General features: G+C 49.5%; 1 protein-coding gene across 2 annotated transcripts in view; it reads right to left on the reverse strand.

Annotated features, from left to right (window-relative positions):
* Window positions 1-25014, reverse strand: part of LOC138567737 (low density lipoprotein receptor adapter protein 1-B-like) — a 198763-nt gene that overhangs the window by 63846 nt on the left and 109903 nt on the right. The gene's annotated exons all lie outside the window — the stretch shown is intronic.

Consider the following 25014-nt stretch of genomic DNA (forward strand, 5'->3'; position numbering starts at 1 on the left):
GGGTGGGGGAGCCAACCAATCAGGTTGCTCGGATTGCCGGTTGAATCCTACGATCCAAGCTCGCGTTCCAAGCAACCTGATCGCTGCATCCCCTCACTTCCCCTCGTGCCTCAGGTCCACACCCACCCCCACTTACCTGAATGTCTTTCGGCAGTAGCTGCACTACCAGTATCTGAGGCCACCATGGAAATAGAAGAGGGGGTCTGTATGGAGCCCTGCCTTCCATATCCGTGGCGGCCATCTTAAGTAAATATTTTGTTTGAATGAATGGGACGCTGTGAGGCATCCCGTTCATTGAAACAGAAAAAAACATTGCTCTTAGCATCCCGGATTTCCGGATTTAATAGCAATAACACTGGAACTGGTGGGCCGGATTGGGTGGTAACGGCACCAGGGCCGATCCGGCTGTTATCGCTTAGTTACCCTGTTGAGTGCTAGGTTTCCTCACATTCTTTTTTCACCACTTTGCTTCTTTACAATTGTTCCCTCTCACATGCATGTCGTTCTTCACCACTCATAAGGTCTCACTTGATCCTCTCATACCTTCTGTCATTCTTCTCCCCTTAAACAGTCAACTTCGTTCTTCTCTTACCTTGTCATGCTTCACCCATTATACAGTCTTCTTTGTTCCTCGTACCCCTGTCCTTCTTCTCCCCTTGCATCCTCTTTTAATCCTTTCATACCTCCTGTCATTCTTCTCCCCTCGTACAGTCTCCTTCATTCCTTTTTTACCTCTGTCATTCTTCTGCCATCATACAGTCTCCTTCATTCCCTTTTTACCTGTCATTTTTCTCCCCTTATACACGTTCCTTCATTCCTCTTATCTTTGACATTCTTCACTCCTCATAAAGTCTCTTGAATTATTCATACCTCCTGTCATTCTTCTCCCTCAAACAGTCGACTTCATTCCTTTCTAACCTCTGTCATTCTTCACCCATCATAGCCTATTGCGTTCCTCTCTTACTCCTGCCATTCTCCACCCCTCATACAATCTCCTATGATCATCCTGCACCATGTCAGTCTTATTCCCTCACAGCCTCCTTCATTCCTCTCATACCTTCTGTCATTCTTCACTCGTACTGTCTCATTTGTTGCTGGCATACCTTTTGTCATTCTTTTACCCTCATGGTCTTTTTGGTTTCTTTTCTATCGTCTATGCCCACCCTCTCTCCATATTGTCAGCTTCGTTCCACATATACTCGGTCATTCTTCTCCCCGTGCTATCACCTGCATTTCTCTTGCCTTCTATGCCATTCTTCTCCCCTCCTGGAGTCTAATTTGTTCCTCTCGTATATGCCATCATTCCTGTCCCCTCATGCAGTCTCCTTCCTTTCCTTTATTTCTGACATGCTTCTCCCCTCAAACAGTCTCCTCCATTCCCCTCTTACCTTCTATGTCATTCTTCTCCCCTCATACAGACTCCCTCATTCCCTGCTTACCTTCTATGTCATTCCTCTCCCCTCATACAGTCTCCCTCATTCCCTGTTTACCTTCTATGTCATTCCTCTCCTCTCATACAGTCTCCCTCATTAACTGCTTACCTTCTATGTCATTCCTCTCCCCTCATACAGTCTCCCTCATTCCCTGCTTACCTTCTATGTCATTCTTCTCCTCTCATACAGTCTCCCTCATTCCCTGCTTACCTTCTATGTCATTCCTCTCCCCTCATACAGTCTCCCTCATTCCCTGCTTACCTTCTATGTCATTCCTCTCCTCTCATACAGTCTCCCTCATTCCCTGCTTACCTTCTGTCATTCCTCTCCCCTCATACAGTCTCCCTCATTCCCTGCTTACCTTCTATGTCATTCCTCTCCTCTCATACAGTCTCCCTCATCCCCTGCTTACCTTCTATGTCATTCCTCTCCCCTCATACAGTCTCCCTCATCCCCTGCTTACCTTCTATGTCATTCCTCTCCTCTCATACAGTCTCCCTCATTCCCTGCTTACCTTCTATGTCATTCCTCTCCCCTCATACAGTCTCCCTCATTCCCTGCTTACCTTCTATGTCATTCCTCTCCTCTCATACAGTCTCCCCCATTCCCTGCTTACCTTCTATGTCATTCCTCTCCCCTCATACAGTCTCCCTCATTCCCTGCTTACCTTCTATGTCATTCCTCTCCTCTCATACAGTCTCCCTCATTCCCTGCTTACCTTCTATGGCATTCCTCTCCCCTCATACAGTCTCCCTCATTCCTTGCTTACCTTCTATGTCATTCCTCTCCTCTCATACAGTCTCCCTCATTCCCTGCTTACCTTCTATGTCATTCCTCTCCCCTCATACAGTCTCCCTCATTCCCTGCTTACCTTCTATGTCATTCCTCTCCTCTCATACAGTCTCCCTCATTCCCTGCTTACCTTCTATGTCATTCCTCTCCCCTCATACAGTCTCCCTCATTCCCTGCTTACCTTTAATGTCATTCATTCCTCTCCTCTCATACAGTCTCCCTCATTCCCTGCTTACCTTCTATGTCATTCCTCTTCCCTCATACAGTCTCCCTCATTCCCTGCTTACCTTCTATGTCATTCTTCTCCTCTCATACAGTCTCCCTCATTCCCTGCTTACCTTCTATGTCATTCCTCTCCCCTCATACAGTCTCCCTCATTCCCTGCTTACCTTCAATGTCATTCATTCCTCTACTCTCATACAGTCTCCCTCATTCCCTGCTTACCTTCTATGTCATTCCTCTCCCCTCATACAGTCTCCCTCATTCCCTGCTTACCTTCTATGTCATTCCTCTCCTCTCATACAGTCTCCCTCATTCCCTGCTTACCTTCTATGTCATTCCTCTCCCCTCATACAGTCTCCCTCATTCCCTGCTTACCTTCTATGTCATTCCTCTCCCCTCATACAGTCTCCCTCATTCCCTGCTTACCTTCTATGTCATTCCTCTCCTCTCATACAGTCTCCCTCATTCCCTGCTTACCTTCTATGTCATTCCTCTCCCCTCATACAGTCTCCCTCATTCCCTGCTTACCTTCTATGTCATTCTTCTCCCCTCATACAGACTCCCTCATTCCCTGCTTACCTTCTATGTCATTCCTCTCCCCCCATACAGTCTCCCTCATTCCCTGCTTACCTTCTATGTCATTCCTCTCCCCTCATACAGTCTCCCTCATTCCCTGCTTACCTTCTATGTCATTTTTCTCCCCTCATACAGACTCCCTCATTCCCTGCTTACCTTCTATGTCATTCCTCTCCCCTCATACAGTCTCCCTCATTCCCTGCTTACCTTCTATGTCACTCCTCTCCCCTCATACAGTCTCCCTCATTCCCTGCTTACCTTCTATGTCATTCCTCTCCTTTCATACAGTCTCCCTCATTCCCTGCTTACCTTCTATGTCATTCCTCTCCTCTCATACAGTCTCCCTCATTCCCTGCTTACCTTCTATGTCATTCCTCTCCCCTCATACAGTCTCCCTCATTCCCTGCTTACCTTCTATGTCATTCTTCTCCCCTCATACAGAGTCCCTCATTCCCTGCTTACCTTCTATGTCATTCCTCTCCCCTCATACAGTCTCCCTCATTCCCTGCTTACCTTCTATGTCATTCCTCTCCCCTCATACAGTCTCCCTCATTCCCTGCTTACCTTCTATGTCATTCCTCTCCTCTCATAGTCTCCCCCATTCCCTGCTTACCTTCTATGTCATTCCTCTCCCCTCATACAGTCTCCTTCCTTTCGTTTGTATCAGCTATTCTTCTCCCCTCATGCTTACCCCTTCATTCCCCTCTGACCTTCTATGTCATTCCTCTCCCCTCATACAGTCTCCCTCATTCCCTGCTTACCTTCTATGTCATTCCTCTCTCCTCATACAGTCTCCTTCCTTTCGTTTGTATCAGCTATTCTTCTCCCCTCATGCTTAACCCTTCATTCCCCTCTGACCTTCTATGTCATTCTTCTCCCCTCATACAGTCTCCCTCATTCCCTGCTTACCTTCTATGTCATTCCTCTCCCCTCATACAGTCTCCCTCATTCCCTGCTTACCTTCTATGTCATTCCTCTCCCCTCATACAGTCTCCCTCATTCCCTGCTTACCTTCTATGTCATTCCTCTCCTCTCATACAGTCTCCCTCATTCCCTGCTTACCTTCTATGTCATTCCTCTCCCCTCCTACAGTCTCCCTCATTCCCTGCTTACCTTCTATGTCATTCTTCTCCTCTCATACAGTCTCCCTCATTCCCTGCTTACCTTCTATGTCATTCCTCTCACCTCATACAGTCTCCCTCATTCCCTGCTTACCTTCTATGTCATTCCTCTCCTCTCATACAGTCTCCTTCATTCCCTGCTTACCTTCTATGTCATTCCTCTCCCCTCATACAGTCTCCCTCATTCCCTGCTTACCTTCTGTCATTCCTCTCCTCTCATACAGTCTCCCTCATTCCCTGCTTACCTTCTATGTCATTCCTCTCCCCTCATACAGTCTCCCTCATTCCCTGCTTACCTTCTATGTCATTCCTCTCCTCTCATACAGTCTCCCTCATTCCCCTCTGACCTTCTATGTCATTCCTCTCCCCTCATACAGTCTCCCTCATTCCCTGCTTACCTTCTATGTCATTCCTCTCCTCTCATACAGTCTCCCTCATTCCCTGCTTACCTTCTATGTCATTCCTCTCCCCTCATACAGTCTCCCTCATTCCCTGCTTACCTTTAATGTCATTCATTCCTCTCCTCTCATACAGTCTCCCTCATTCCCTGCTTACCTTCTATGTCATTCCTCTTCCCTCATACAGTCTCCCTCATTCCCTGCTTACCTTCTATGTCATTCTTCTCCTCTCATACAGTCTCCCTCATTCCCTGCTTACCTTCTATGTCATTCCTCTCCCCTCATACAGTCTCCCTCATTCCCTGCTTACCTTCAATGTCATTCATTCCTCTACTCTCATACAGTCTCCCTCATTCCCTGCTTACCTTCTATGTCATTCCTCTCCCCTCATACAGTCTCCCTCATTCCCTGCTTACCTTCTATGTCATTCCTCTCCTCTCATACAGTCTCCCTCATTCCCTGCTTACCTTCTATGTCATTCCTCTCCCCTCATACAGTCTCCCTCATTCCCTGCTTACCTTCTATGTCATTCCTCTCCCCTCATACAGTCTCCCTCATTCCCTGCTTACCTTCTATGTCATTCCTCTCCTCTCATACAGTCTCCCTCATTCCCTGCTTACCTTCTATGTCATTCCTCTCCCCTCATACAGTCTCCCTCATTCCCTGCTTACCTTCTATGTCATTCTTCTCCCCTCATACAGACTCCCTCATTCCCTGCTTACCTTCTATGTCATTCCTCTCCCCCCATACAGTCTCCCTCATTCCCTGCTTACCTTCTATGTCATTCCTCTCCCCTCATACAGTCTCCCTCATTCCCTGCTTACCTTCTATGTCATTTTTCTCCCCTCATACAGACTCCCTCATTCCCTGCTTACCTTCTATGTCATTCCTCTCCCCTCATACAGTCTCCCTCATTCCCTGCTTACCTTCTATGTCACTCCTCTCCCCTCATACAGTCTCCCTCATTCCCTGCTTACCTTCTATGTCATTCCTCTCCTTTCATACAGTCTCCCTCATTCCCTGCTTACCTTCTATGTCATTCCTCTCCTCTCATACAGTCTCCCTCATTCCCTGCTTACCTTCTATGTCATTCCTCTCCCCTCATACAGTCTCCCTCATTCCCTGCTTACCTTCTATGTCATTCTTCTCCCCTCATACAGAGTCCCTCATTCCCTGCTTACCTTCTATGTCATTCCTCTCCCCTCATACAGTCTCCCTCATTCCCTGCTTACCTTCTATGTCATTCCTCTCCCCTCATACAGTCTCCCTCATTCCCTGCTTACCTTCTATGTCATTCCTCTCCTCTCATAGTCTCCCCCATTCCCTGCTTACCTTCTATGTCATTCCTCTCCCCTCATACAGTCTCCTTCCTTTCGTTTGTATCAGCTATTCTTCTCCCCTCATGCTTACCCCTTCATTCCCCTCTGACCTTCTATGTCATTCCTCTCCCCTCATACAGTCTCCCTCATTCCCTGCTTACCTTCTATGTCATTCCTCTCTCCTCATACAGTCTCCTTCCTTTCGTTTGTATCAGCTATTCTTCTCCCCTCATGCTTAACCCTTCATTCCCCTCTGACCTTCTATGTCATTCTTCTCCCCTCATACAGTCTCCCTCATTCCCTGCTTACCTTCTATGTCATTCCTCTCCCCTCATACAGTCTCCCTCATTCCCTGCTTACCTTCTATGTCATTCCTCTCCCCTCATACAGTCTCCCTCATTCCCTGCTTACCTTCTATGTCATTCCTCTCCTCTCATACAGTCTCCCTCATTCCCTGCTTACCTTCTATGTCATTCCTCTCCCCTCCTACAGTCTCCCTCATTCCCTGCTTACCTTCTATGTCATTCTTCTCCTCTCATACAGTCTCCCTCATTCCCTGCTTACCTTCTATGTCATTCCTCTCACCTCATACAGTCTCCCTCATTCCCTGCTTACCTTCTATGTCATTCCTCTCCTCTCATACAGTCTCCTTCATTCCCTGCTTACCTTCTATGTCATTCCTCTCCCCTCATACAGTCTCCCTCATTCCCTGCTTACCTTCTGTCATTCCTCTCCTCTCATACAGTCTCCCTCATTCCCTGCTTACCTTCTATGTCATTCCTCTCCCCTCATACAGTCTCCCTCATTCCCTGCTTACCTTCTATGTCATTCCTCTCCTCTCATACAGTCTCCCTCATTCCCCTCTGACCTTCTATGTCATTCCTCTCCCCTCATACAGTCTCCCTCATTCCCTGCTTACCTTCTATGTCATTCCTCTCCCCTCATACAGTCTCCTTCCTTTCGTTTGTATCAGCTATTCTTCTCCCCTCATGCTTACCCCTTCATTCCCCTCTGACCTTCTATGTCATTCTTTTCTTCTCCCCTCATACAGTCTCCCTCATTCCCTGCTTACCTTCTATGTCATTCCTCTCCCCTCATACAGTCTCCCTCATTCCCTGCTTACCTTCTATGTCATTCCTCTCCCCTCATACAGTCTCCCTCATTCCCTGCTTACCTTCTATGTCATTCCTCTCCTCTCATACAGTCTTCCTCATTGCCTGCTTACCATCTATGTCATTCCTCTCCCCTCATACAGTCTCCCTCATTCCCTGCTTACCTTCTATGTCATTCTTCTCCTCTCATACAGTCTCCCTCATTCCCTGCTTACCTTCTATGTCATTCCTCTCCTCTCATACAGTCTCCCTCATTCCCTGCTTACCTTCTATGTCATTCCTCTCCCCTCATACAGTCTCCCTCATTCCCTGCTTACCTTCTATGTCATTCCTCTCCTCTCATACAGTCTCCCTCATTCCCTGCTTACCTTCTATGTCATTCCTCTCCTCTCATACAGTCTCCCTCATTCCCTGCTTACCTTCTATGTCATTCCTCTCCCCCCATACAGTCTCCCTCATTCCCTGCTTACCTTCTATGTCATTCCTCTCCTCTCATACAGTCTCCCTCATTCCCCTCTGACCATCTATGTCATTCCTCTCCCCTCATACAGTCTCCCTCATTCCCTGCTTACCTTCTATGTCATTCCTCTCCCCTCATACAGTCTCCTTCCTTTCGTTTGTATCAGCTATTCTTCTCCCCTCATGCTTACCCCTTCATTCCCCTCTGACCTTCTATGTCATTCTTCTCCCCTCATACAGTCATACAGTCTCCCTCATTCCCCGCTTACCTTCTATGTCATTCTTCTCCCCTCATACAGACTCCCTCATTCCCTGCTTACCTTCTATGTCATTCCTCTCCCCTCATACAGTCTCCCTCATTCCCTGCTTACCTTCTATGTCATTCCTCTCCCCTCATACAGTCTCCCTCATTCCCTGCTTACCTTCTATGTCATTCCTCTCCTCTCATACAGTCTCCCTCATTCCCTGCTTACCTTCTATGTCATTCCTCTCCCCTCATACAGTCTCCCTCATTCCCTGCTTACCTTCTATGTCATTCCTCTCCCCTCATACAGTCTCCCTCATTCCCTGCTTACCTTCTATGTCATTCCTCTCCCCTCATACAGTCTCCTTCCTTTCGTTTGTATCAGCTATTCTTCGCCCCTCATGCTTACCCCTTCATTCCCCTCTGACCTTCTATGTCATTCTTCTCCCCTCATACAGACTCCCTCATTCCCTGCTTACCTTCTGTCATTCCTCTCCCCTCATACAGTCTCCCTCATTCCCTGCTTACCTTCTATGTCATTCCTCTCCCCTCATACAGTCTCCTTCCTTTCGTTTGTATCAGCTATTCTTCTCCCCTCATGCTTACCCCTTCATTCCCCTCTGACCTTCTATGTCATTCTTCTCCCCTCATACAGTCATACAGTCTCCCTCATTCCCCGCTTACCTTCTATGTCATTCTTCTCCCCTCATACAGACTCCCTCATTCCCTGCTTACCTTCTATGTCATTCCTCTCCCCTCATACAGTCTCCCTCATTCCCTGCCTACCTTCTATGTCATTCCTCTCCCCTCATACAGTCTCCCTCATTCCCTGCTTACCTTCTATGTCATTCCTCTCCTCTCATACAGTCTCCCTCATTCCCTGCTTACCTTCTATGTCATTCCTCTCCCCTCATACAGTCTCCTTCCTTTCGTTTGTATCAGCTATTCTTCACCCCTCATGCTTACCCCTTCATTCCCCTCTGACCTTCTATGTCATTCTTCTCCCCTCATACAGTCATACAGTCTCCCTCATTCCCTGCTTACCTTCTATGTCATTCCTCTCCTCTCATACAGTCTCCCTCATTCCCCTCTGACCTTCTATGTCATTCCTCTCCCCTCATACAGTCTCCCTCATTCCCTGCTTACCTTCTATGTCATTCCTCTCCCCTCATACAGTCTCCTTCCTTTCGTTTGTATCAGCTATTCTTCTCCCCTCATGCTTACCCCTTCATTCCCCTCTGACCTTCTATGTCATTCTTCTCCCCTCATACAGTCATACAGTCTCCCTCATTCCCTGCTTACCTTCTATGTCATTCCTCTCCTCTCATACAGTCTCCCTCATTCCCCTCTGACCTTCTATGTCATTCCTCTCCCCTCATACAGTCTCCCTCATTCCCTGCTTACCTTCTATGTCATTCCTCTCCCCTCATACAGTCTCCTTCCTTTCGTTTGTATCAGCTATTCTTCTCCCCTCATGCTTACCCCTTCATTCCCCTCTGACCTTCTATGTCATTCTTCTCCCCTCATACAGTCATACAGTCTCCCTCATTCCCTGCTTACCTTCTATGTCATTCCTCTCCTCTCATACAGTCTCCCTCATTCCCTGCTTACCTTCTATGTCATTCCTCTCCCCTCATACAGTCTCCTTCCTTTCGTTTGTATCAGCTATTCTTCTCCCCTCATGCTTACCCCTTCATTCCCCTCTGACCTTCTATGTCATTCTTCTCCCCTCATACAGTCATACAGTCTCCCTCATTCCCTGCTTACCTTCTATGTCATTCCTCTCCTCTCATACAGTCTCCCTCATTCCCCTCTGACCTTCTATGTCATTCCTCTCCCCTCATACAGTCTCCCTCATTCCCTGCTTACCTTCTATGTCATTCCTCTCCCCTCATACAGTCTCCTTCCTTTCGTTTGTATCAGCTATTCTTCTCCCCTCATGCTTACCCCTTCATTCCCCTCTGACCTTCTATGTCATTCTTCTCCCCTCATACAGTCATACAGTCTCCCTCATTCCCTGCTTACCTTCTATGTCATTCCTCTCCTCTCATACAGTCTCCCTCATTCCCTGCTTACCTTCTATGTCATTCCTCTCCCCTCATACAGTCTCCCTCATTCCCTGCTTACCTTCTATGTCATTTCTCTCCTCTCATACAGTCTCCCTCATTCCCTGCTTACCTTCTATGTCATTCCTCTCCCCTCATACAGTCTCCCTCATTCCCTGCTTACCTTCTATGTCATTCCTCTCCCCTCATACAGTCTCCCTCATTCCCTGCTTACCTTCTATGTCATTCCTCTCCCCTCATACAGTCTCCCTCATTCCCTGCTTACCTTCTATGTCATTCCTCTCCCCTCATACAGTCTCCCTCATTCCCTGCTTACCTTCTATGTCATTCCTCTCCCCTCATACAGTCTCCTTCCTTTCGTTTGTATCAGCTATTCTTCTCCCCTCATGCTTACCCCTTCATTCCCCTCTGACCTTCTATGTCATTCTTCTCCCCTCATACAGTCATACAGTCTCCCTCATTCCCTGCTTACCTTCTATGTCATTCCTCTCCTCTCATACAGTCTCCCTCATTCCCTGCTTACCTTCTATGTCATTCCTCTCCCCTCATACAGTCTCCCTCATTCCCTGCTTACCTTCTATGTCATTTCTCTCCTCTCATACAGTCTCCCTCATTCCCTGCTTACCTTCTATGTCATTCCTCTCCCCTCATACAGTCTCCCTCATTCCCTGCTTACCTTCTATGTCATTCCTCTCCCCTCATACAGTCTCCCTCATTCCCTGCTTACCTTCTATGTCATTCCTCTCCCCTCATACAGTCTCCCTCATTCCCTGCTTACCTTCTATGTCATTCCTCTCCCCTCATACAGTCTCCCTCATTCCCTGCTTACCTTCTATGTCATTCCTCTCCCCTCATACAGTCTCCCTCATTCCCTGCTTACCTTCTATGCCATTCTTCTCCCCTCCTGGAGTCTAATTTGTTCCTCTCGTATATGCCATCATTCCTGTCCCCTCATGCAGTCTCCTTCCTTTCCTTTATTTCTGCCATGCTTCTCCCCTCAAACAGTCTCCTCCATTCCCCTCTTACCTTCTATGTCATTCTTCGCCCCTCATACAGACTCCCTCATTCCCTGCTTACCTTCTATGTCATTCCTCTCCCCTCATACAGTCTCCCTCATTCCCTGCTTACCTTCTATGTCATTCCTCTCCTCTCATACAGTCTCCCTCATTCCCTGCTTACCTTCTATGTCATTCCTCTCCCCTCATACAGTCTCCTTCCTTTCGTTTGTATCAGCTATTCTTCTCCCCTCATGCTTACCCCTTCATTCCCCTCTTCCCTTCTATGTCATTCTTCTCCCCTCATACAGACTCCCTCATTCCCTGCTTACCTTCTATGTCATTCCTCTCCCCTCATACAGTCTCCCTCATTCCCTGCTTACCTTCTATGTCATTCCTCTCCCCTCATACAGTCTCCCTCATTCCCTGCTTACCTTCTATGTCATTCCTCTCCTCTCATACAGTCATACAGTCTCCCTCATTCCCTGCTTACCTTCTATGTCATTCCTCTCCCCTCATACAGTCTCCCTCATTCCCTGCTTACCTTCTATGTCATTCCTCTCCCCTCATACAGTCTCCCTCATTCCCTGCTTACCTTCTATGTCATTCTTCTCCCCTCATACAGTCATACAGTCTCCCTCATTCCCCGCTGACCTTCTATGTCATTCTTCTCCCCTCATACAGTCATACAGTCTCCCTCATTCCCCGCTGACCTTCTATGTCATTCTTCTCCCCTCATACAGTCATACAGTCTCCCTCATTCCCCGCTTACCTTCTATGTCATTCTTCTCCCCTCATACAGTCATACAGTCTCCCTCATTCCCTGCTTACCTTCTATGTCATTCTTCTCCCCTCATACAGTCATACAGTCTCCCTCATTCCCTGCTTACCTTCTATGTCATTCTTCTCCCCTCATACAGTCATACAGTCTCCCTCATTCCCTGCTTACCTTCTATGTCATTCTTCTCCCCTCATACAGTCATACAGTCTCCCTCATTCCCTGCTTACCTTCTATGTCATTCTTCTCCCCTCATACAGTCATACAGTCTCCCTCATTCCCTGCTTACCTTCTATGTCATTCCTCTCCCCTCATACAGTCTCCTTCCTCTCGTTTGTATCAGCTATTCTTCTCCCCTCATGCTTACCCCTTCATTCCCCTCTGACCTTCTATGTCATTCTTCTCCCCTCATACAGTCATACAGTCTCCCTCATTCCCCGCTTACCTTCTATGTCATTCTTCTCCCCTCATACAGTCATACAGTCTCCCTCATTCCCTGCTTACCTTCTATGTCATTCCTCTCCCCTCATACAGTCTCCCTCATTCCCCTCTGACCTTCTATGTCATTCTTCTCCCCTCATACAGTCTCCCTCATTCCCTGCTTACCTTCTATGTCATTCCTCTCCCCTCATACAGTCATACAGTCGACCTCCGATACCGTAGATTTAACCAAATGCAATTTTACCTAAGGTGACCAAATTTATTTGACCGAAAATGGTAGGTAATGTGGTAAATGTGTTGCGCATAATAGGTGGGGTGTGGGGTAAGGGTAAAAGTTAGCATAGGGAAGTGTAAAGGTCGTTTCGGGGGGTCTCCCCCCGCATTAAAAAAAAAGAAGTAAACAAAGTAAAAAGTTAATTTCGTTTTTCGGTAAAAATAGATTTGGTCACATTAGGTAAAATATTTTCGATCAAATCTACCCTATCCGCCCACTTTATCGTCTCTCATTACTACTATCCCTTCCCATGGCTGGCAGTGCTCTGATCATCCTATTCCTTCCCTCTTGGTCCCTTTTTCTCTCTGCTCGTTCCTGGCTGCCCTCTAGTCCACCCTCTCCCTTCTAGTGCCCCTGTGTGCTGTCTATCCCTTCCCATGGCTGGCAGTGTACCTCTCATCCTATTCCATCCCTCTTGGTCCCCCTTTCTCTCTGCTCGTTCCTGGCTGCCCTCTAGTCCACCCTCTCGCTTCTAGTGCCCCTGTGTGCTGTCTATCCCTTCCCATGGCTGGCAGTGCTCTGATCATCCTATTCCATCCCTCTTGGTCCCCTTTTCTCTCTACTCGTTCCTGGTTGCCCTCTAGTCCACCCTCTCGCTTCTAGTGCCCCTGTGTGCTGTCTATCCCTTCCCATGGCTGGCAGTGCTCTGATCATCCTATTCCATCCCTCTTGGTCCCCTTTTCTCTCTACTCGTTCCTGGCTGCCCTCTAGTCCACCCTCTCGCTTCTAGTGCCCCTGTGTGCTGTCTATCCCTTCCCATGGCTGGCAGTGTACCTCTCATCCTATTCCATCCCTCTTGGTCCCCTTTTCTCTCTGCTCGTTCCTGGTTGCCCTCTAGTCCACCCTCTCGCTTCTAGTGCCCCTGTTTGCTGTCTATCCCTTTCCATGGCTGGCAGTGCTCTGATCATCCTATTCCATCCCTCTTGGTCCCCTTTTCTCTCTACTCGTTCCTGGCTGCCCTCTAGTCCACCCTCTCGCTTCTAGTGCCCCTGTGTGCTGTCTATCCCTTCCCATGGCTGGCAGTGCTCTGATCATCCTATTCCATCCCTCTTGGTCCCCTTTTCTCTCTGCTCGTTCCTGGTTGCCCTCTAGTCCACCCTCTCGCTTCTAGTGCCCCTGTGTGCTGTCTATCCCTTCCCATGGCTGGCAGTGCTCTGATCATCCTATTCCATCCCTCTTGGTCCCCTTTTCTCTCTGCTCGTTCCTGGTTGCCCTCTAGTCCACCCTCTCGCTTCTAGTGCCCCTGCGTGCTGTCTATCCCTTCAATGGCTCGCAGTACTCTGATCATCCTATTCCTTCCCTCTTGGTCCCCTTTTCTCTCTGCTCGTTCCTGGTTGCCCTCTAGTCCACCCTCTCCCTTCTAGTGCCCGTGTTCTGTCGGTTCCTTCTTCTTTTATCTCTTATTTTCCTCTTTATTCTCTCTCGTGTCTTTTCTCCTTTAGTTTCTCCCTGTCTACTCTTCCTCTTCCTTTTCTTCTGTTCCCTCTTTTCTACCCCCCCCCCCAACCCCTTCCGCCTAATAATCTTTCTGATTTCATACCATCCCGGTCCTTTTATTCCACCCTCTTTCCTTTACTTCGTTGTGGGCCCCTTTCGAGCCTGCCTGTTTCCTTCAGCCCACCCGAGCCTTCTATTCATTTTCAATCCCATCATTCCTTCTCGGCTCCTGTGTCAGGCTGCAGGCATGTGGGGCGCCACCTTGTGGACCAGGGGATGCACATACACATTGGCTCAGAGATTGGTAGTCCGCTTTTGTAGATCCTTAGCGTGCAATTGGAGAGTGAATGGGCCTGTCTCTGAGGTAACTCGACGCCCCATTGGTCGGCGTGAACGTCCACTAAAAGGGCTGAACGAATGATAAACTGATGGGCAGTAGTCGACATGAGAGGCAAAGGGGGTTGTCCTTGACGACCCACCTTCATGACCAACTAGGAGACCCACCTTGAGTACTCCTGGCGAGGTCCTAGTTAGGTCTGCACTAGTGTAGGACATGGTGAAGGTGACGCTGGCTCCATGAGCTTGAAGGCTGGTATTTGCCTGGAGCAGTGCTTCAGGCCGAAGGAGAGGCACCAGTGCATTAAGTGGGCAGGGACGTGCCAGTACTCAGTACCTGCACTTCTTTTATTTGAAAGGCATAGGACCAGGGCTACTTATCAGAAAGCCAAAACGTTTAATGGGAGAGTACCAGCACTTCTCACAGTAACCAGGTACTCTAGGATAGTAAGTACCAGCACCTCTGATTTCCCTGTCAAGCACTCAGAGGCACTGCCCTTTACCTGGGGCAGGGGAATATGCAGACGTGTCTGGTGTGGACGCGGCACCCCACATGTTTCGAAACTGCAAGTGCGCTGTGGGGTTGGGCCACCAGTGTACCCAGTAGCTTTCATGATCTTTCATGATCTTGTGGGCTGCCATACCTTGGACAGTGCCCACTTCCTGGTCCCAAGGCTAACTGTAATGGGGGGCCAGTCGTTGCCCTCTAGTCTTGGTAGCACAGCTGAAACTCTGTTTAACTGCACATTGACCCGAGAGAGGAGCAAGTGGGTGGAGTAAAGAGACGTCCGGGCAGTTTTTCATGAAGGCCATTCAGGTAGAACCTTTGTTCGCCCTGCCCGTGATGGAGGGGCGGCTTGCTGGCATTCTCCAGGCTCACCTACCCCTGCACTAAAGCGTCACCCGCTGTGCCCTGCCCCTGCCATAGAGTGATTCATAATAACAGTGCTAGCAGTTAACAGCAGAATTAGAGAAAATGGGCTCCAATGTTATGTTAATATGCTTTTATATAGTGCTAAACATGCCACTAATCGGCTAGTGTGCCAGAAGCAGGCCCATCTTGGTAAAGGACTTGCACTATTTTCTGAGACATCTATGGCTCGTGCATTCAAGGCGGGGCATGTGGCCTGTGCCACCTTGGCAAAGGTTTTCTATTATTCTCTCATACACCCCTAGCCAGTGCAATTCTGGTAAAAGTTTTTGACTGTTCCCGAGAACATTTGAAGGCAGAACCATCTTGGTTAAGGACTGCCAGTATACCCTGGGATGCCCACGGCTAGTGCCATTTTGGTAAAGGGTCCCCAGTATTGTCTGGAATGTCTTCACCTAGTCCATTCTGGTAAAGGATTCTAAGGATTCTGATTGTTCCATAGTACATTTGGAGCCAGAGCCATCTTGGTAAAGGACTGCCAGTATTCTCCTGGACACCCGTGGCTAGTGCCATCTTGGGAAAGGGTCCCCAGTATTCTCTGTAATGACTTCAAGAAGTCCCATTCTGGTAAAGGATTCTGATTGTTCCATAGTACATTTGAAGCCAGAGCCATCTTGGTAAAGGACTGCCAGTATTCTCTTGGACACCCGCGGCGAGTGCCATCTTGGTAAAGGGTCCCCAGTATTCTCTGGAATGCCTTCACGCAGTCCCATTCTGGTAAAGGATTCTGATTGTTCCCTAGTACATTTGTCGCCAGAGCCATCTTGGTAAAGGACTGCCAGTATTCTCCTGGACACCCGTGGCTAGTGCCATCTTGGTAAAGGGTTCCCAGTATTCTCTGTAATGACTTCAAGAAGTCCCATTCTAGTAAAGGATTCTGATTGTTCCATAGTACATTTGAAGCCAGCGCCATCTTGGTAAAGGACTGCCAGTATTCTCATGTACACCCACAGCGAGTGCCATCTTGGTAAAGGGTCCCCAGTATTCTCTGGAATTCCTTCACGCAGTCCCATTCTGGTAAAGGATTTTGAGCACTGCTTAGTAAGCATTTGGCACCAGTGCCATCCTGGTAAAGAATGCCCAGTTTCCCCTGGCACAACTGATGCATGTGAATACACCACCTGCTCTTGCATATCAGCAGGCATGTAGCCTGTGCAGAATGTTGGCATCATGCTGGTGGACTCAGTCAGGGAGAGGTGTTGTTATGGTATTTACTGAGCAAGAGTTCTAGGATGAGGCAATACTTGGCATGCTCCTGGGTGCCAGCAGCAAACGGGTGGGCACCAGCTTGGCCGCAAAAGCAGCAACGGATGTTCTTACACAGACAAATATTGAACTTCACCTAGGGTGCCATACAGCTCTGTAGTGCCACGAGACGAAGGGTAGCATGGCAAGTGAATGCAAAGAGGGTAGGAGGCCACAGAGCGTGGCAGACGCAGGGTGGCACAACAATGGAGTGAAAAGAGGACGGCACCCCAGGAATACCCCAAACACAGCAAAACACTGAGAATTATAAGGTCAGGTAAAGTACTCTTGTATGGCACACATTCTGCCTTTTGGCAGCCCCTAGGCAATAGATTATTAGATGGGGGGGTCACTGGGGGAGAGGCAACATTCAGAACCAGAAGTGTTGATTAGTGCTAATCTTAAAAAGCCTGTTCTCTGTTATGCTATCGGGCGTTTGTATAGCACCTTTCGCCATTGGTATGATCTCAAGGCGCTGCTCTGTGCACTAGATAATTGTGGAGAGAGCACTGGGGATATGTGTTTTCAGAAGGAGGGCCCAGATATAGGTATCCCACTTCATTTGGTACCAGGGACTTTCCTGAGAGCCAGGATGGGTCAAAGGTTGCTGAGGGATATGTGTGGCAAGCTGCTTGAAGAGGGTTACAGTTCGTTTGGTGTTGGTGTGTGGACGGGAGAGGGCACTAACAGGCGTTCACCTGCAGTGCACAAGCGGCTAGTGAATGAGTGTAGCATAAGGTGGGAAGTAGAATTGTGAACAGATTCGTGAGGTAGTGAGGGGCGCAAACATTTAGAAACCCACATGAAGCAAGGCTGGCATGCATGGCACGTCATGAAAAGGCATGATGAGCAATAAAAGCCATAGACAGCGAGGCTTAACGAGGCAAAACAGAGCCTCCTCCCCACACACCTTCCACTGGCCTCGGCGACAGCTCCCATGCTAATTTAACGCCTTCTATAAGCCACAACTACTACCTTGGCGTACAGACAGGAGAAAGATGGCCAGTGCCAAACTGCCAGAATTCGCTCCATGGAATACATTGGTATATTCTAGGAAAAATGCATGATTGCCAATTTGAGCCATTTTCCTGAAAAGGTGTTTTCTTGCCTGGAATTTCTGATTGGTTGTAGAAAACGCCATTTGAACCAAGTCACATATGCATGACCCCACCCAGATGCCATCAATGATATGAGATTTATAACGCGCCTATACACAAGTGCTTCAAGGCGCGACGCGGCAAGGGAGGGAGAACAGAGGGAAGATAGAGACAACGATCTTACTAGGAAAGGTGTCATTCAGATCGCGCAAGTGCAATGGGAGTTCCCTTCAAGTTCGGAGCTGCACGAGCAAAGCATTATGGGTATGCAAATTAGCCCACGTGCCAGCTTTCAGCTCCAGAAAATTGAATTTGTCACACAGGGCAGGGCTACTTTATACATAGCTTCTTCAACCCAACACAGACAGTTCCCAAGGCTGCAGGCACCGACAACTGCATACTGGCCTCACACTTATTAGGGATCCTCTGTGCGAAATAGTCTCATAGGCTAATGGTTGAAGCATTAGGTATATGGTAGCAAACGCCAGCAAAAGTATGGTAGATTTAAAAGCGCCCAAAAGAGACCCTTCTGCCTGAAATATGAAAGTAGAAATAAGCCATTAGAGCCCAGTCACACATGACAAAGCACCATCCAGCAGCCATCACTGGAAGTTCATTTCCAGGTCGGAGCACAATGAGCATAGCATTGTGGGTATGCAAATTAGCCTGCCTCTCCCTGCCTACAACTCGGTCTCCTGGAATCCATGAGCCAGATCTGCTATGCAGTAACATCACACTGAGTGCTGTATAGGACCTACCATTGATATTTCTAAGTAGTCTCCGAGAGGTAATAGCTTAACTGCCACTGTAAATCAGCTGGTGGTGTAATACAAATATCTTAACCAAGTTTGCCTTCATCCAATCGATTTATACACAATATGTGTCTCCTCGTGTCTATTTCTTGCACTGAAGTCCTATTAAACCATGCATTGGCAAAGCTAACAGTTTTGGCTTCTATATAGGTATCAGATGGGCATTTGCCAGGTAGTGACATTAGATGCCGAGGTGCTCATACAATTTGTCCAGCTGTTGTCCTTGTATAGCCAATTAGTACCATTATAGCAGTGCCTGGCAAATGCCTATCCCATACTTAGACAAAATGTAATACTGTTGGCTTTGCCAATGCTTGTTACTATCTTACTTTACCACTGTCAATCCCTGCCACACCCTCTCTCTCTATCTCTGTCACTCTGATACATTGTACACCTTCTGCAACAATGATCAGGGAATTGGCAGATGAGTGGGAGAGGCACTCTGGGGACGCCACTCATGTTAAGTGTAGTGCAATGAGTTCTGGGAGGCATCAACCTATTGGTTCAGAAAATGGCCAGAGCAGCATGGGAAGTGAGAGAGCATGATAGTAGCATGTGAAGAGTGGGGAAAGATGGCGGCACCCAAGCAGCATGCTGGAACTATAGCAGCATGGGAAGTGAGAGAGCACAAAAGAAGCATGTGACGTGTGGGGAAAGATGGCAGCTCCCAAGGAAGATGCTGGAACCAGAGCAGCAAGGGAAGCGAGAGAGCATGATATTAGCATGTGAGTTGTGGGGAAAGGCAGAGGCACCCAAGGAAGATGCTGGAAACAGAGCAGCATGGGAAGTGAGAGAGCACGATAGAATCATGTGACGTGTGGGGAAAGATGGCAGCTCCCAAGGAAGATGCTGGACCCAGAGCAGTGTGGGAAGTGAGAGAGCAGGATAGAAGCATGTGACATGTGGGGAAAGACGGCGGCACCCAAGGAACATACTGGTACCAGAGCAGTGTGGGAAGTGAGAGAGCAGGATAGAAGCATGTGACATGTGGGGAAAGGTGGCGGCACCCAAGGAACATACTGGTACCAGAGCGGCATGGGAAGTGAGAGAGCACGATAGAAGCAAGTGACGTGTGGGGAAAGATGGCGGCACCCAAGGAACATACTGGAACCAGAGCGGCATGGGAAGTGAGAAAGCACGAAAGAAGCATGTCACGTGTGGGGAAAGATGGCGGCACCCAAGGAACATACTGGAACCAGAGCGGCATGGGAAGTGAGAGAGCATGAAAGAAGCATGTGATGTGTGGGGAAAAATGGCGGCACCCAAGGAACAATATGGAACCAGAGTAGCAGGGAAAGTGAGAGAACGATAGAATCATGTGACGTGTGGGGAAAGATGGCGGCACCCAAGGAACATACTGGAACCAGAGCGGCATGGGAAGTGAGAAAGCACGAAAGAAGCATGTAACGTGTGGGGAAAGATGGCGGCACCCAAGGAACATACTGGAACCAGAGCGGCATGGGAAGTGAGAGAGCATGAAAGAAGCATGTGATGTGTGGGGAAAAATGGCGGCACCCAAGGAACATACTGGAACCAGAGTAGCAGGGAAAGTGAGAGAACGATAGAATCATGTGACGTGTGGGGAAAGATGGCGGCACCCAAGGAACATACTGGAACCAGAGCGGCATGGGAAGTGAGAGAGCATGATAGAAGCATGTGATGTGTGGGGAAAAATGGCGGCACCCAAGCAACATACTGGAACCAGAGCAGCATGGGAAGTGAGAAAGCACAAAAGAAGCATGTGACGTGTGGGGAAAGATGGCAGCTCCCAAGGAAGATGCTGGACCCAGAGCAGTGTGGGAAGTGAGAGAGCAGGATAGAAGCATGTGACATGTGGGGAAAGACGGCGGCACCCAAGGAACATACTGGTACCAGAGCAGTGTGGGAAGTGAGAGAGCAGGATAGAAGCATGTGACATGTGGGAAAAGGTGGCGGCACCCAAGGAACATACTGGTACCAGAGCGGCATGGGAAGTGAGAGAGCACGATAGAAGCATGTGACGTGTGGGGAAAGATGGCGGCACCCAAGGAACATACTGGAACCAGAGCGGCATGGGAAGTGAGAGAGCACGATAGAAGCATGTGATGTGTGGGGAAAAATGGCGGCACCCAAGAAACATACTGGAACCAGAGTAGCAGGGAAAGTGAGAGAGCACGATAGAAGCATGTGATGTGTGGGGAAAGATGGCAGCACCCAAGGAACATACTGGAACCAGAGCGGTATCGGAAGTGAGAGAGCACGAAAGAAGCATGTGATGTGTGGGGAAAAATGGCGGCACCCAAGGAACATACTGGAACCAGAGCGGCATGGGAAGTGAGAGAGCACGATAGAAGCATGTGATGTGTGGGGAAAAATGGCGGCACCCGAGCAACATACTGGAACCAGAGCAGCAGGGAAAGTGAGAAAGCACAAAAGAAGCATGTGACGTGTGGGGAAAGATGGCAGCTCCCAAGGAAGATGCTGGACCCAGAGCAGTGTGGGAAGTGAGAGAGCAGGATAGAAGCATGTGATGTGGGGAAAGATGGCGGCCCCCAACAAGGAAGATGCTGGACCCAGAGCAGTGTGGGAAGTGAGAGAGCACGAAAGAAGCATGTGACGTGTGGGGAAAGATGGCAGCCCCCAAGCAAGATGCTCGACATATAGTAGCATGGGAAGTGTGGCGTAATATGGTATCTGCCAAGAAACATGCTTGTCCAGGGCAGCATGGGAAGTGAGAGAGCACCATAAAACCATGGCAGCCTGTGTGGTGTGTGGAAAGATTGTGGCACCCAAGGAACATGGTGGAACCAGGGGATCATTGGAACCGAGAGTGCACAAGATGGCGGCCCCCAAGGATAATGTGGGCCCAAGTAAACATGGGAAATGAAGAGAAAGACTGCAGAACCAATGCTAGCGTGAGGTATGGGGGAAAGATGGAGACACTCAAGGATCATGCTGGACCCAGGACAGCATGAGAAGTGAGAGGGCACTACAGACCCATGGTAGCATGAAAGGCCTGGGGAAAGGTGGCTGCGCCCAAGGAACATTATGGACAAATGGCATTATGAGAAGGGGGCTCAATAGACACATGGTAGCACGTGATACATGCTGGACACAGCCAAAGCCTCACATACCGTGTTGCAGCTGTCCAAACTGGGGCCAGTATTGTGACCAATGAAAACAGCAGATTTCAACTTCCGTGATTCACGTGCCGAATCACTATAAGACATGTTTCAAATGTAAAATTGTAGCCATTCTTATGTTTCCATAATTCTCTTTGTTTTTATGCAAAACGCCAGGATTGGGTTCTATGAAAAGATACTGTGTTGCGTGACCTGGTCTGGGACCACGGCCCTCTGCCCCACCCCTCCTTCCCACGGCCCCGCCCTTCCAAGCAGGAGAGGGTTCCCCCAGTAATTGTTTTCCATTTCCAGCACTGTCGCAGAGCCGTTGTGGCATGTGGAGTGTGGGGAAAGATGGCAGCACCCAGGAAACATATTGGACCGAAGGCAGTATGAGAATTGACGAGGAAGATGGTGGTGGTCCTTCCTATGTGTCTTTCATCAGCACAAAATGGCACAGCTGCCCCAGGCAGCATGGGAAGTGAGGGCAAATATGACCATCCATGGAGCAAAGCAGCCCCAGGTAGCATGGGATGCGAGAGGAAAGAATGCAATCCATGGAGCACCGGAGCCAGAGGTAGCATGGGAAGTGAGGGGAAAGTGGTCAATCCATGGAGCACAGCAGCCGCGGGCAGCATGGGAAGTGAGGGCAAATATGACCATCCATGGAGCAAAGCAGCCCCAGGTAGCATGGGATGCGAGAGGAAAGAATGCAATCCATGGAGCACCGGAGCCAGAGGTAGCATGGGAAGTGAGGGGAAAGTGGTCAATCCATGGAGCACAGCAGCTGCGGGCAGCATGGGAAGCAAGAGGAAAGAAGGTAATCCATGGAGCACAGCAGTCCCAGGCAGCATGGGAAGCAAGAGGAAAGAAGGTAATCCATGGAGCACAGCAGTCCCAGGCAGCATGGGAAGCGAGTGGGAAGAGGGCAATCCATGGAGCACAGCAGCCCCAAGCAGCATGGGAAGCAAGAGGAAAGAAGGTAATCCATGGAGCACAGCAGCTGTAGGCAGTAAGCAAAGGAGGGGAAAGATGGCAATCCATGGAGCACAGCAGCCCCAGGTAGCATGGGAAGCGAGAGGACAGAATGTAATCCATGGAGCACAGCAGCCGCAGGCAGCATGGGAAGCAAGAGGAAAGAAGGTAATCCATGGAGCACAGCAGTCCCAGGTAGCATGGGATGCGAGAGGAAAGAATGCAATCCATGGAGCACCGGAGCCAGAGGTAGCATGGGAAGTGAGGGGAAAGTGGTCAATCCATGGAGCACAGCAGCTGCGGGCACATGGGAAGTGAGGGGAAAGTGGTCAATCCATGGAGCACAGCAGCCGCAGGCAGAATGGGAAGCAAGAGGAAAGAAGGTAATCCATGGAGCACAGCAGTCCCAGGCAGCATGGGAAGCGAGTGGGAAGAGGGCATTCCATGGAGCACAGCAGCCCCAGGCAGCATGGGAAGCGAGTGGGAAGAGGGCATTCCATGGAGCACAGCAGCCCCAGGCAGCATGTGAAGCAAGTGGGAAGAGGGCAATCCATGGAGCACAGCAGGTGCTGAATGCTGCGAGAACCTGGTTATAGAATAGCAGTGCCTGGCAAATGCCTAATACGTATACACAAGCCAAAACTGTTGGCTTTGCCGATGCTTGTTTTTAACTGGACTTCAGTGAAGTACTCGCATAGCGCTTGTTTTGGGCAGGAAAGAGCTGGAAGTGAGTAAGAATGGCCATAGGGATTAGCATGGAAATAGGCAGTCAATGGGTGGGTAAATAACCAAACAACGCCTACAAGCTGTGTGTCCCTCTTCGTATGCCATTTCTCCCCATCTGTACTCTAATGCAATAGTTTTGTCCTATACGTGGCACCGCCTCCTAATAGCCCAAACTAAAAATGTCAATCCATGGAGCACAGCAGCCGCACGCAGCATGGGAAGGGAGGGCAAATATGGCACTCCGTGGAGCATAGAAGCCCCAGTCAGCCTGGGACGCAGGGGAAAAGTTGTCAATCCATGGAGCACAGAAGCTGTAGGCAGTAAGCAAAGGAGGGGAAAGATGGCAATCCATGGAGCACAGCAGCCCCAGGTAGCATGGGAAGCGAGAGGACAGAATGTAATCCATGGAGCACAGGAGCCAGAGGTAGCATGGGAAGTGAGGGGAAAGTTGTCAATCCATGGAGCACAGCAGCCGCAGGCGCATAGGAAGTGAAGGGAAAGTGGTCAATCCATGGAGCACAGCGGCCGCAGACAGCATGGGAAGCAAGAGGAAAGAAGGTCATCCATGCAGCACAGCTGCCCCAGGCAGCATGGGAAGTGAGGGCAAATATGGCACTCCATGGAGCACAGAAGCCCCAGTCAGCCTGGGACGGAGGGGAAAATGTGTCAATCCATGGAGCACAGCAGTTGTAGGCAGTAAGGAAGGGAGCAGGAAAGATGGCAATCCATGGAGCACAGCAGCCCCAGGTAGCATGGGAAGCGAGAGGAAAGAATGTAATCCATGGAGCACCGGAGCCAGAGGTAGCATGGTAAGTGAGGGGAAAGAAGTCAATCCATGGAGCACAGCAGCCGCGGGCAGCATGGGAAGTGAGGGCAAATATGGCACTCCATGGAGCACAGAAGCCCCAGTCAGCCTGGGATGGAGGGGAGGGGAAAATGTGTCAATCCATGGAGCACAGCAGTTGTAGGCAGTAAGGAAGGGAGCAGGAAAGATGGCCGTCCATGGAGCACAGCAGCCCCAGGTGGCATGGGAAACGAGAGGAAAGAATGTAATCCATGGAGCACCGGAGCCAGAGGTAGCATGGTAAGTGAGGGGAAAGAAGTCAATCCATGGAGCACAGCAGCCGCGGGCGCATAGGAGGTGAGGGGAAAGTGGTCAATCCATGGAGCACAGCAGTCCCAGGCAGCATGGGGAAGCGAGTGGGAAGAGGGCAATCCATGGAGCACAGCAGCCCCAAGCAGCATGGGAAGCGAGTGGGAAGAGGGCATTCCATGTAGCACAGCAGCCCCAGGCAGCATGTGAAGCAAGTGGAAAGAAGGTAATCCATGGAGCACAGCAGCTTCAGGCAGCATGGGAAGCAAGAGGAAAGGTAATTCATGCAACACAGCAGCCCCAGGCAGCATGGGAAGCAAGAGGAAAGAAGGAACCCATGGAGCACATCAGTCCCAGGCAGCATGGAAAGTGAGAGGAAAGAAGGCAATCCATGGAGCACAGGAACCACAGACAGCATGGAAAGCGAGTCGAAGATCGGACCCCATGGAGAACAGCCGCCCCGGGCAGCATGGAAAGCGAGGGGAAAGATGGGAACCCATGGAGCACAGCACCCTCAGGCTGCATTGGAAGTGAGTGGAAAGAAGGCAATCCATGGAGCACGGGAGCCACAGACAGTATGGGAAACGAGAGGAAGGAGGGCAATCCATGGAGCACAGGAGCCACAGACAGCATCGGTAGTAAGGGGAAAGAAGGTAACCCATGGAGCACAGCAACCTTAGGCTGCATAGGAAGTGAGTGGGAAGAAGACAATCCATGGAGCACAGGTTGCACATACAGCATGGGTAGTAAGGGGAAATAAGGTAACCCATGGAGCACAGGAGCCACAGACCGCATGGGAAGCGAGAGGAAAGAAGGTAATCCATGGAGCACTGCAGCTACAGGCAGCATGGAAAGCAAGAGGAAAGATGGGAACCCATGAAGCATAGGAAGTGAGTGGGAAGAAGGCAATCCATGGAGCACAGGTGCCACATACAGCATGAGTAGTAAGGGGAACGAAGGCAATCCATGGAGCATAACAGTCGGAGCTAGCATGGGAAGTGAGGGGAAAGTTGTCAATCCATGGAGCACAG

This window comes from Ambystoma mexicanum, chromosome 1p, assembly GCF_040938575.1.
Source record: "Ambystoma mexicanum isolate Mex_15411 chromosome 1p, UKY_AmexF1_1, whole genome shotgun sequence".
NCBI classification, from domain to species: Eukaryota; Metazoa; Chordata; class Amphibia; order Caudata; family Ambystomatidae; genus Ambystoma; species Ambystoma mexicanum.